This window comes from Haliotis cracherodii, unplaced genomic scaffold, assembly GCF_022045235.1.
Source record: "Haliotis cracherodii isolate W230 unplaced genomic scaffold, xgHalCrac1.p SCAF_12, whole genome shotgun sequence".
Classification (NCBI taxonomy): Eukaryota; Metazoa; Mollusca; class Gastropoda; order Lepetellida; family Haliotidae; genus Haliotis; species Haliotis cracherodii.
In genome coordinates, this window is record NW_027266267.1 from 36934063 (window position 1) to 36946599 (window position 12537).

Genomic DNA, 12537 nt, shown 5'->3' on the forward strand with positions numbered 1-12537 from the left:
GGTGGGTACCCGGGTAGGGTCGGGTATAGGGGGGTGGGTACCCGGGTAGGGTCGGGTATAGGGGGATGGGTACCCGGGTAGGGTCGGGTATAGGGGGGTGGGTACCCGGGTAGGGTCGGTTAATAGTGGGGTGGGTACCCGGGTAGGGTCGGTTAATAGTGGGGTGGGTACCCGGGTTAGGTCGGTTAATAGGGGGGTGGGTACCCGGGTAGGGTCGGGTATAGGGGGGTGGGTACCCGGGTAGGGTCGGGTATAGGGGGGTGGGTACCCGGGTAGGGTCGGTTAATAGTGGGGTGGGTACCCGGGTTAGGTCGGTTAATAGTGGGGTGGGTACCCGGGTAGGGTCGGTTAATAGTGGGTTGGGTACCCGGGTTAGGTCGGTTAATAGGGGGGTGGGTACCCGGGTAGGGTCGGGTATAGGGGGGTGGGTACCCGGGTAGGGTCGGGTATAGGGGGGTGGGTACCCGGGTAGGGTCGGTTAATAGGGGGGTGGGTACCCGGGTAGGGTCGGTTAATAGTGGGGTGGGTACCCGGGTTAGGTCGGTTAATAGGGGGGTGGGTACCCGGGTAGGGTCGGTTAATAGGGGGGTGGGTACCCGGGTAGGGTCGGGTATAGGGGGGTGGGTACCCGGGTTGGGTCGGTTGATAGGGGGGGGTGTACCCGGGTAGTAAATTTGGATTAGTCCCAGCCCTAGTACCCAGATACCATTCTGGATAAATATGTACCCTGACCAAAATCAGAATTTGTAAATGTACCTTTGTATTCTTGTATTCATGGATGTGTTCATTCCACAGTGGGAAAGTTTGCCCCCTTCTATGAATTTGTGTGTCCCATTTTGGTTAGGATACATTTCAATATACATCTGTAGCAACCTAAACAACAACAACCCGCTCAGTGTAGTGTGTGTGTGTGTGTGTGTGTGTGTGTGTCTGTCTGTGTGTGTGCAGTACCTCTCTGTGTGAGGGATGCCTAGTGGTTAAAGCTTTCACGCATCACGGTGAAGCCTCAGCTTTGATTCCCCGCATGGGTACAATGTATGTGGCCCATTTCAGATGTCCCCCACAGTTATATTGCTGGAATATTGCTAATAGCTATATTCAAAGACAATGGGCAGATGTAGACAATTGGTAGACGTAGACAATTGCTTATATCAAAGACAATTGGTAGATGTAGACAATTGCTTATATCAAAGACAATTGGTAGATGTAGACTATTGCTTATATCAAAGACAATTGGTAGATGTAGACAATTGCTTATATCAAAGACAATTGGTAGACTGTTGTAATAAAATAAGTTGTATCTGTATCAACTAAATGCTATAAAACATAACGAGGGATGCATATACCCACATATACCCCAAGTGATACGACTACAACGAATACATCTTACTGACATGTTTCAATGTCATTGCAAAAGTATTTAAGCAAATTGAAAATTGATAGAAAACAGCTGTTGGATTGAGCTGGGTTACCTTGTGCTGTGTCACATGGCTGTCATTGACTCGTAAACAATGTCCAACTTTTTGCCTTGTAGCAGGGTGCAAGTGATTATTGTCCCAGCTCAGAAATCAATGTACATCTTGGTTTCTTCATGGCGGGGTATAAGACATTTATTCTCACACTCAGAAATATATTTCCCTCCGTAAGTACTTAATCAAGATCACATGAACCCATCAGATCTCAACATTCAGACATGGAGGTGAGATAAGTGCTTATATTGAAAGCAATTGGTCGATACAGGTATGGACCTGTGAAGATCCGGGGTAGAATAGGTCTTCAGCAACCCATGCTTGCCGTAAAAGGCGACTATGCTTGTCGTGAGAGGCGACTAACGGGATCGGGCGGTCAGGCTCGCTGACTTGGTTGATGCATGTCGTCGATCCCAATTGCGTGGATCGATGCTCATGACATCAACCACTGGATTGTCTGGTCCAGACTCGATTATTTACAGACCGCCGTCATATAGCTGGAATATTGCTGAGTGCGGCGTTAAACAACAAACAAACATATGAACTTTATGGCTGTATGAGGCTTCAGGTTTATGGAGTTGACGTGGAATCAAAGAATATGGTGAAATCTGAATAGAGCAAACTCTCCTTTGGTGTGTAAGATATGGTTTGTGGATGTGGATTGTGTGGGGAAGTTAGACAGGAATGATTTGATTTCCTTCATGAAAATGATGAAATGTGAAAGAGAAAATATAAAATATGAATGAGCATTAATGTTGATTTGAGGTTAGTTCTACAAACAATCTGGAAATGTATTTTGGGTGAAATAGTAAGAAAGAATCAGGTGGTCCTTAACTTCTTTTGAGTAGTATTGGTTTTATGTGATGTCACAGTTAAGAGTGGGTTCGGCAAGGGTGTAAACTGGACTTTTATGGTCAGTTAACTCCCATGCTCTGGGAAAATGTGCTAATTAATGAGAATTATTTGAGAGGGCATAAACATTTCTGGTGATTGGTGGTACTTCTTGTTCTAATCATGCAAATGGTGTTATTTAATTGGATGTCTATTTATAGAACTGTGTCATTCCCACTGGATCCTGCTCCACAAAGGGTTCGTAATGCTAGCTCCAGTTCTATAACATAGATTTACGACAGCCGTAGCACTAAGCTGATCATAGCTCTCACACTTTAACATAGACTTACGACAGTCATAGTACTACGATGATCGTAGCTTTCACACTTAAACATAGACTTATGACAGTCATAGTACTACGATGATCCTAGCTTTCACACTTAAAAATAGACTTACAACAGTCGTAGTACTACGATGATCGTAGCTCCCATACTTTAAACATAGACTTACGACAGTCATAGTACAACGATGATCGTAGCTTTCACACTTAAACATAGACTTACGAAAGTCATAGTACTACGATGATCGTAGCTCCCATACTTTAATACAGACTTACGACAGTCGTAGTACTACGATGATTGTAGCTCCCATACTTTAACATAGACTTACAACAGTCATAGTACTACGATGATTGTAACTCCCATACTTTAACATAGACTTACGACAGTCATAGTACTACGATGATCGTAGCTTTCACACTTAAACATAGACTTACGACAGTCATAATACTACGATGATTTGTAGCTCCCATACTTTAACATAAACTTACGACAGTCATAGTACTACGATGATCGTAGCTCCCATACTTAAACATAGACTTACAACAGTGGTAGTACTACGATGATCGTAGCTCCCATACTTTAACATAGACTTACGACAGTCATAGTACTACGATGATCGTAGCTCCCATACTTTAACATAGACTTACAACAGTCATAATACTACGATGATTTGTAGCTCCCATACTTTAACATAGACTTACGACAGTCATAGTACTACGATGATCGTAGCTCCCATACTTTAACATAGACTTACAACAGTCATAGTACTATGATGATTGTAGCTCCCACACTTTAACATAGACTTACAACAGTCATAGTACTACAACAGTCATAGTACATACTTTAACATAGACTTACGACAGTCATAGTACTACGATGATCGTTGCTCCCTTACTTTAACATAGACTTACGACATTCGTAGTACTACGATGATTGTAGCTTTCACACTTAAACATAGACTTACGACAGTCATAGTACTACGATGATCGTTGCTCCCATACTTTAACATAGACTTACGACAGTCATAGTACTACGATGATCGTAGCTCCCACACTTTAACATAGACTTACGACAGTCGTGGTGCTACGGTTGCTTTGTGGAACAGGCTCTAAACCAAGGTATTGTCAGGACTGGGTCCAGGGTATACGTAATAGAATGGTGATATGGACACTGGATTATCGAGGATGTCACATAGGCAGTCGGATGTGTTAGGAGTGACTCACTAGACTTTCTTCCTATCTCAACTTGTCCAGTTTTGGGCCAATCCTGTTAAATAGTAGGGCTGTGTATTGGCCTGGATTTTGTATTGCAATATATTGCCATACTTTAACCTGTATTGCGATAAGTATTGCAATATATTGCCAATTTACATTTTCATCAGAGTTATACCCTGTATTAATGTCAGATACCATCAAGCTCCTTCCCAGCGGGCGACGCCTTTGTTATATTCTCGGTATAGGGAGCTCCACCAATGGGCTATCGCTGTGAGGAGCTTGATAGTCGCGATGTGTACACGCTAACTGATAAAAAGATCGTCAGAGGCAAGTTGTATCAGAGAGATACTCTTTTCCATCTGAATATCGATTAGGGACACATAAATATACTTATTTATATTTGCCCCAATATATTGCTATGTTTACAAATGAATCACAATACGTATTGCTGAAGATTTGCACCACAATACACGGTGTACCGCTAATACCACACACCCTTATTAGATAGTGTATGTTCATCCAAGAAAATGTATATATTATTGGAGTGTGGAGATCTTAATAACAGTTATGAAATGTTGTGAAATAAGGTTTTCCTGATTGAAGAAGCAAATTATATGATTGTCATGTATAGACAGATATATGTATTTATCATGTATGTATGTATGAGTATCATGTATATACATTTGTATCATATTTGTTCCATATATATTGCATGCATGTACGAGGGTTGGCCGAAAAGTTCTGTGCCTAATTTGATGGAGTTGATTGTTAATTGTTTTTCCATATAATCCCCTACGAGGTCCATGTACTCCTGGATTATGCTGGTGTAGAAGGCTTCCTCCTTGTGATGTTTAAAATGCCCTCCACACCTGAAATTATGTCTATCATCATTTGCATAATCCATGCCAGACAGTTCTTACTTCGAGTTTGGGAAGAGGTGGAAATCTGACAGACTTTTCCTTCTTCACAGGAAGAGACATTATATGTTTCCTCTGCTTTGACTGTTGTTTAGTCTCTGGCTGATGGTGGTGAACCCAAGACTCATCCATGGTTACAAATCACTCAGCAAATCAGCTGGGTCTGCTTCATAATGACATAAATTTTCAGGACAGATGATGAACCTGGAGTGTCTCTGATCAGGCTTCAGAAGCCTTGGATCCCAACATTCTGAAACCTGTGTCAGGCCCAGTTCATTCCTCAGAATGTGGGGGCACAGGTGGCCCAGTCGTCTAAGGCGCCGTGATTTGCTGTGCAGAGTTGCTTCCCATGGGCACGCCAGAAACCTATGATTGTGGGTTCGAATCCCGGTTCGCCCCAATTATGTTTCTAGGTTTGTCAGCACCATACCCGTGCTCGTGGGTTTCACCGTAGTGGTAAACATCTGAGACCTGCATCACTTCGGGCTTCACTTAGCTGACACGCCGTGATATAACTAGTGTTAAAGCTGCATTAAACCCAACTCACTCACTCCTCAGAATGTTCTCAACTCTCTCATGAGATGGCTACTGTATTGGCCATGTGACATGTGGTGGGATCGTCCATCATCCGTAATCGTCCTCATTTTCCTTAGTGGTGGCAGTTGAAGGTCTTTCTGATCCTGGATCTTCTTCGAGGTCTCTCTCTTGGAGTCCCTCTTGACGTCCACTCCCCAGCTCTGAACAGTGGCGAAGTAGGGAGCATCGTCCCCTAAATTTAACACCATGTCCACATGGACGACTCTTGTCCATCATCCACACTCATATCATGTGGTGGCACGTGAAGGTGTTTCTGATCTTGGATCATCTTCGAGCTCCCTCTTCCCCTCTTGCGGGCGGTCGGGTAACTTGTGGTCAAAGCGTTCGCTCGTCACGCCGAAGACCCGGGTTCGATTCCCGACATGGGTACAGTGTGTGAAGCCCATTTCTGGTGTCCCCTGCCGTGATATTGCTGGAATATTGCTAAAAGCGGCGTAAACCCATACTCACTCGCTCACTCACTGCCTGTGAACATAGAAAGTATTGCACTTGATATATGCAGACTGTTAGGGTGAACTATACATCCTTCGTAGTTAGGTGACCCGTGAAGATCCGGGGTTGAATAGGTCTTCAGCAACCCATGCTTGACGTAAAGGGTGACTAAGCTTGTCGTAAGAGGCGACTATCGGGATCGGGTAGTCAGACTCGCTGCCTCGGTTGATGCATGTCATCGTATCCCAATTGCGTGGATCGATGCTCATGATATCAATCACTGGATTGTGTGGTCCAGACTCGATTATTTACAGACCGCTGTCATACAGCTGGAATATAGCCTAGTGCAGCGATAAACAACAAACAAACAAACAAATCGTAGTTCGGTTCAGAATGTTTCGGCCACCCGTTGTAGCATATGTATGATGTATGTATCATGTATATATATTTATCATGTATTTCATATACAGGTGTCATCAATGTATTATATACACATGTACAGGGCTGGACATTTACACTGGACAACTGGACAAATGCTAGTGAAAGTTTCTCCTGACAACCACTTGTATATTTCTACTGGCTGAGATGGCTGTAGGTATGAACTTGAAAACTCCCTTTACCAATTTTTGGTTACATCTCTAGTTTTACATACCGTATTCGACGTAAAAAACACCCAGTGCGCTCAAAATTAGAAATAGGGGGCTCTTATTAGAATATTATTTTGGTGAAAAAAACAGAGTTGAAAGATAAATTTTGTGGTTTATGCTGACAGCCTGAAATGTTTATGTACGACAGATATATTTTTCCAGAATTTAATTGCCGGTAATTAAGGGTGCATATAACACACGTGTGAGTATTATACACGAATAAATAAGTCTTGTGTACATTGATCAATCGGAAGGGATTACGATTGTTCACTAGTCAAAATATTAGCAAATATCGCCATGCGCGCTTATTAGACGGGGGTGCTTATTACGCTGAATATGGTATTTCTCAAATGATGTAAACCTACATTTAAAAGCTGTGATATGGTTCTCATGGTAGTTTCATGGTAGAACGGGGCGGTCGCCATGACTTGATTATTTCAAGGGCTTCGTGTTATGGCTGGAATCGTATACTGCATAAACAAAGATCAATCAAACTGAACAGTAGCGTTCTCGGTCGTATCGTAATTGTATTAGCCATTGTCATAGTAGAAACGGGGGCGGTTGGGTAGCCGAGTGGTTGAAGCGTTCGCTCGTCACGCCGAAGCCCCAGGTTCGATTCCCACCATGGGTACAATGTGTGAAGCCCATGTCTGGTGTCCCCCGCCGTGATATTGCTGGAATATTGCTAAAAGCGGCGTAAAACCATACTCACTCACTCACTCAAATGATGTAAAATGCAAGTCTGTGGTGAAGGTCATGGACAAACATCACAGTAAGGGAGGTAAGTGAAGTGGGAAGGAATGGATGTGTCACCAGTTATTCCCCGTGTGCTTGTGACATTGATTATTGTTTTGCTATCACATTGGATTGTTGATTGTAACCTATTCATCAAATTGTTACATATTTTGTTAATCATTTTGGGAATTTGATTATTTGCTGTTTATCTATTTACACATGCTGATATTTCTTTATGCTTAACTATAAAGTCTCTCAATATAACTTGGTGTTGTTTTATTTAACAAGAAGCAACGTGTTGTTTTGGTGAGCGTTCAAGTTTTGGTGAGTGTTCAAGTTTTGTCAAGTGTTCAAGTTTTGGCATTGTTGCATCAAGTTTAAATAGATTATTGTATCATAGATTGATGTGTCCATAAATGTTTTGTTTGTTTTGTTTAACGCTGCACCCAGTAAGATTTCAGCTATATGACGGTGGTCTGTAATAAATCAAGTCTGGACAAGACAGTCCAGTGATTGACATCAATCTACGCATTTGGAATAGAGTGAGTGAGTGAGTATGGTTTTACGCCGCTTTTAGCTATATTCCAGCAATATCACGGCGGGGGACACCAGAAATGGGCTTCACACATTGTACCCATGTTGGGAATCGAACCCGGGTCTTCGGCGTGACGAGCGAACGCTTCAACCACTAGGCTACCCGGCCACCATTTGGAATAGATGGAATAGTTCTGAGTACAGTGTTAAACAAACAAAACATTGCTTTAATAGGGGCACGGGTGGCCCAGTCGTCTAAGGTGCCGTGATTCATTGTGTAGAGTTGCGTCCCTTGGCACCCCAGAAACCTATGATTGTGAGTTCGAATCCCGGTTCACCCCAATTATGTTTCTAAGCTTGTCAACACCATACCCATGGGTTTCACCGAAGTGGTAAACGTCTGAGACCTGCATCACTTCGGGCTTCCCTCCCACATTAAGCTGACACGCGACGATATAACTGTAATACTTTTAAAAGCGGCGTTCAATCCAACTCACTCATTGCCTCAATATATACTGAACCACAAAAGAAATGTCATTTCATGAAAATAATTCATGAAAGTTTCCCATCGAAATATAAATGCATTTTGGCATGAGTCTGCATACAAATTTAATGTTAACAGACAAAAAGTGACACAAATATAGATATAATAGGTCGCTGAAACGCAGCTTAACAAACGACCATGCTACAAAGTTCTGATTGCTTCCCATGAAAATCAAAATTCACTTGCATTTCCTTGTGCCTTTTTTTGGAAAAGGTCACCCCAATATGTGGATCCAACATTTATATCAAACCAGCGCCGGGCCAAGACTTCTGAAGTATCAGAGAAAACAGGCTTAAGGATAACTGCATGCTTTTGGTGACCTGGTATTGTTGCTGTAATCTGTAGATGGTTCTCACGTGGACAAATTAAAAGCATTGGCAACCATTCGTGCAGTCTGGCCAGCATGGAGCCGTCCTAAGGCCGGGTCACTCCCAGGTGCAATACCCACAAGCAGTAACAGTTGACCTCAGTCAGTCAGTCAGTCAGTCAGTCATGTATCAGTGCCAGGCCCTGGTTCAAGGTGCTACAATTCTCAATTATCTCCCTAAGAGCTGCCAGGATCCGCTGTTATGAAAGTGGTAAAGCACAAGGGTACTATGATATAGCGAGATACTGACAATACTACAGGCAAAATGGCAGTAGGTTTAGAACTAGAATTCAAATACTGTTTTGAAAGTGGCACACATATACAACCTGCATCATATTAATTTTTTACCATTTCATACTAAACTGTCAGCGAGCCTGACTACTCGATCCCTTAGTCGCCTCTTACGACAAGCAAAGTCACCTTTTACGGCAAGCATGAGTTGCTGAAGACCTATTCCACCCAGGATCTTCACGGGTCTGCCAAGGGATGCAGGTCTTAGACGTTTACCACTTTGGTGACATTCACAAGAATGGGTATGGTGCTGACAAAACCTAGAAACATTATCAGGGTGCACTGATGAAATAAGTAGGATATACTGTCTCTCTCAATCAAGTGTGGTGAAAAAGAACTGGTTCTGAGGTAATGACTTTTGAAAATATAGTGTGGGAGGGTGGTGGTTTGTTTTTTTTGCTTGTTCAAACAAGTATGTATCCAAATAAGTATTATTCTTTTTGTATTTTTTTGAAAATGGAAATAAAAACTAAACGTCCGGCAGACTTTATGATGTTGTGGGCAGTGCCTGAGAACCAAGACTATTATTTTGTTTAGCCAAATACACACATTTGGGATGACCTTTATAATAATTTCAAATAATTTGATGTATCGAAGTTCAATATTTCAACATCCAAAGCCATCATATTGCCAATTCCAGCATCATACAAACCACAAAATATAAACATGATAAAATAATTTATTGATATATTTGCAGAAAAATACAAATTACATCATATCAAACAACAGTCTGAAAAATAGAAATAAATAAATTATCGCAGATCGTACTTCATCACACCCAGCCTTTTGAATAAAGACAACATTCTCAGATATATAAATATGCCCATAAAAGTGTACTGATTTTAGTGTGAGAACCGTGACGACCATTCAGTATCACGCTGTGACCACAATGTTAACGATTCAGTGTGCAAAACAATACATCAAATACCTAGATCAAGGATAATATAACAAGATATCATCACCTATAACAAATAATTAATAACTTACCGGTACTAATAAATATATATATGCCCATAAAAGTACTGATTTTAGTGTGAGAACTGTGACAACCATTCAGTATCACGCTGTGAACACAATAAGAACTATTCAGTGTGCTAAACAATACATCAAACACCTAGATCAAGGATAGTATAACAAGATATCATCACCTATAACAAATAAGTAATAACTTACTAAAAAATATATATATGCCAATAAAAGTGTACTGATTTTAGAGTGAGAACTGTGACCACCATTCAGTATCACGCTGTGAACACAATAAGAAAGATTCAGTGTGCAAAATAGTTAAAAATAAAACAGGATGTTGCTTATAACTAATAAAAATAACTTACTAATGAATAATGTATTTTCAATAAATATAATACTGTCACATGACAACACAACCTGGCGACCATGTCGAAGGCTGCCAACCCCCTTTTGGTAGGCAGACTGGGGTATTTGGGACAGAGCAGTTTGGTATGTGGGACCAGGGGCTATTTGGGAGCAGAGTAGTGTGGAATGAGGGACCAGGGGCTATTGAGAGGGTATTTGGGACAGAGCAGGTTGGTATGTGGGACTGGGTTCTATTGAGAGGGTATTTGGGACAGAGCAGTGTGGTATGTGGGACCAGGGGCTATTTGGGAGCAGAGTAGTGTGGAATGAGGGACCAGGGGCTATTGAGAGGGTATTTGGGACAGAGCAGGTTGGTATGTGGGACTGGGTTCTATTGAGAGGGTATTTGGGACAGAGCAGTGTGGTATGTGGGACCAGGGGCTATTTGGGAGCAGAGTAGTGTGGAATGAGGGACCAGGGGCTATTGAGAGGGTATTTGGGACAGAGCAGGTTGGTATGTGGGACTGGGTTCTATTGAGAGGGTATTTGGGACAGAGCAGTGTGGAATGTGGGACCGGGGGCTATTGAGAGGGTATTTGGGTCAGAGCAGTGTGGAATGTGGGACCGGGGGCTATTGAGAGGGTATTTGGGACAGAGCAGTGTGGTATGTGGGACCAGGGGCTATTGAGAGGGTATTTGGGACAGAGCAGTGTGGTATGTGGGACTGGGTTCTATTGAGAGGGTATTTGGGACAGAGCAGTGTGGAATGTGGGACCGGGGGCTATTGAGAGGGTATTTGGGACAGAGCAGTGTGGTATGTGGGACCAGGGGCTATTGAGAGGGTATTTGGGACAGAGCAGTGTGGAATGTGGGACCGGGGGCTATTGAGAGGGTGTTTGGGACAGAGCAGGTTGGTATGTGGGACTGGGTTCTATTGAGAGGGTATTTGGGACAGAGCAGTGTGGTATGTGGGACCAGGGGCTATTGAGAGGGTATTTGGGACAGAGCAGTGTGGAATGTGGGACCGGGGGCTATTGAGAGGGTATTTGGGACAGAGCAGGGTGGTATGTGGGACCAGGGGCTATTGAGAGGGTATTTGGGACAGAGCAGTGTGGAATGTGGGACCAGGGGCTATTGAGAGGGTATTTGGGACAGAGCAGTGTGGTATGTGGGACTGGGTTCTATTGAGAGGGTATTTGGGACAGAGCAGTGTGGAATGTGGGACTGGGTTCTATTGAGAGGGTATTTGGGACAGAGCAGTGTGCTATGTGGGACTGGGTTCTATTGAGAGGGTATTTGGGACAGAGCAGTGTGGAATGTGGGACCGGGTTCTATTGAGAGGGTATTTGGGACAGAGTAGTGTGGTATGTCGGACCGGGGGCTATTGAGAGGGTATTTGGGACAGAGCAGTGTGGTATGTGGGACCGGGTTCTATTGAGAGGGTATTTGGGACAGAGCAGTGTGGAATGTGGGACTGGGTTCTATTGAGAGGGTATTTGGGACAGAGCAGTGTGGTATGTGGGACTGGGTTCTATTGAGAGGGTATTTGGGACAGAGCAGTGTGGTATGTGGGACCGGGGGCTATTGAGAGGGTATTTGGGACAGAGCAGGGTGGTATGTGGGACCAGGGGCTATTGAGAGGGTATTTGGGACAGAGCAGGGTGGTATGTGGGACCAGGGGCTATTGAGAGGGTGTTTGGGACAGAGCAGGGTGGTATGTGGGACCAGGGGCTATTGAGAGGGTATTTGGGACAGAGCAGTGTGGAATGTGGGACCAGGGGCTATTGAGAGGGTATTTGGGACAGAGCAGGGTGGTATGTGGGACCAGAGGCTATTGAGAGGGTATTTGGGACAGAGCAGTGTGGAATGTGGGACCGGGGGCTATTGAGAGGGTATTTGGGACAGAGCAGTGTGGAATGTGGGACCAGAGGCTATTGAGAGGGTCTTTGGGACAGAGCAGTGTGGTATGTGGGACCGGGGGCTATTGAGAGGGTATTTGGGACAGAGCAGGGTGGTATGTGGGACCAGGGGCTATTGAGAGGGTATTTGGGACAGAGCAGGGTGGTATGTGGGACCAGGGGCTATTGAGAGGGTGTTTGGGACAGAGCAGGGTGGTATGTGGGACCAGGGGCTATTGAGAGGGTATTTGGGACAGAGCAGTGTGGTATGTGGGACTGGGGGCTATTGAGAGGGTATTTGGGACAGAGCAGTATGGAATGTGGGACCAGAGGCTATTGAGAGGGTCTTTGGGACAGAGCAGTGTGGTATGTGGGACCAGGGGCTATTGAGAGGGTATTTGGGACAAAG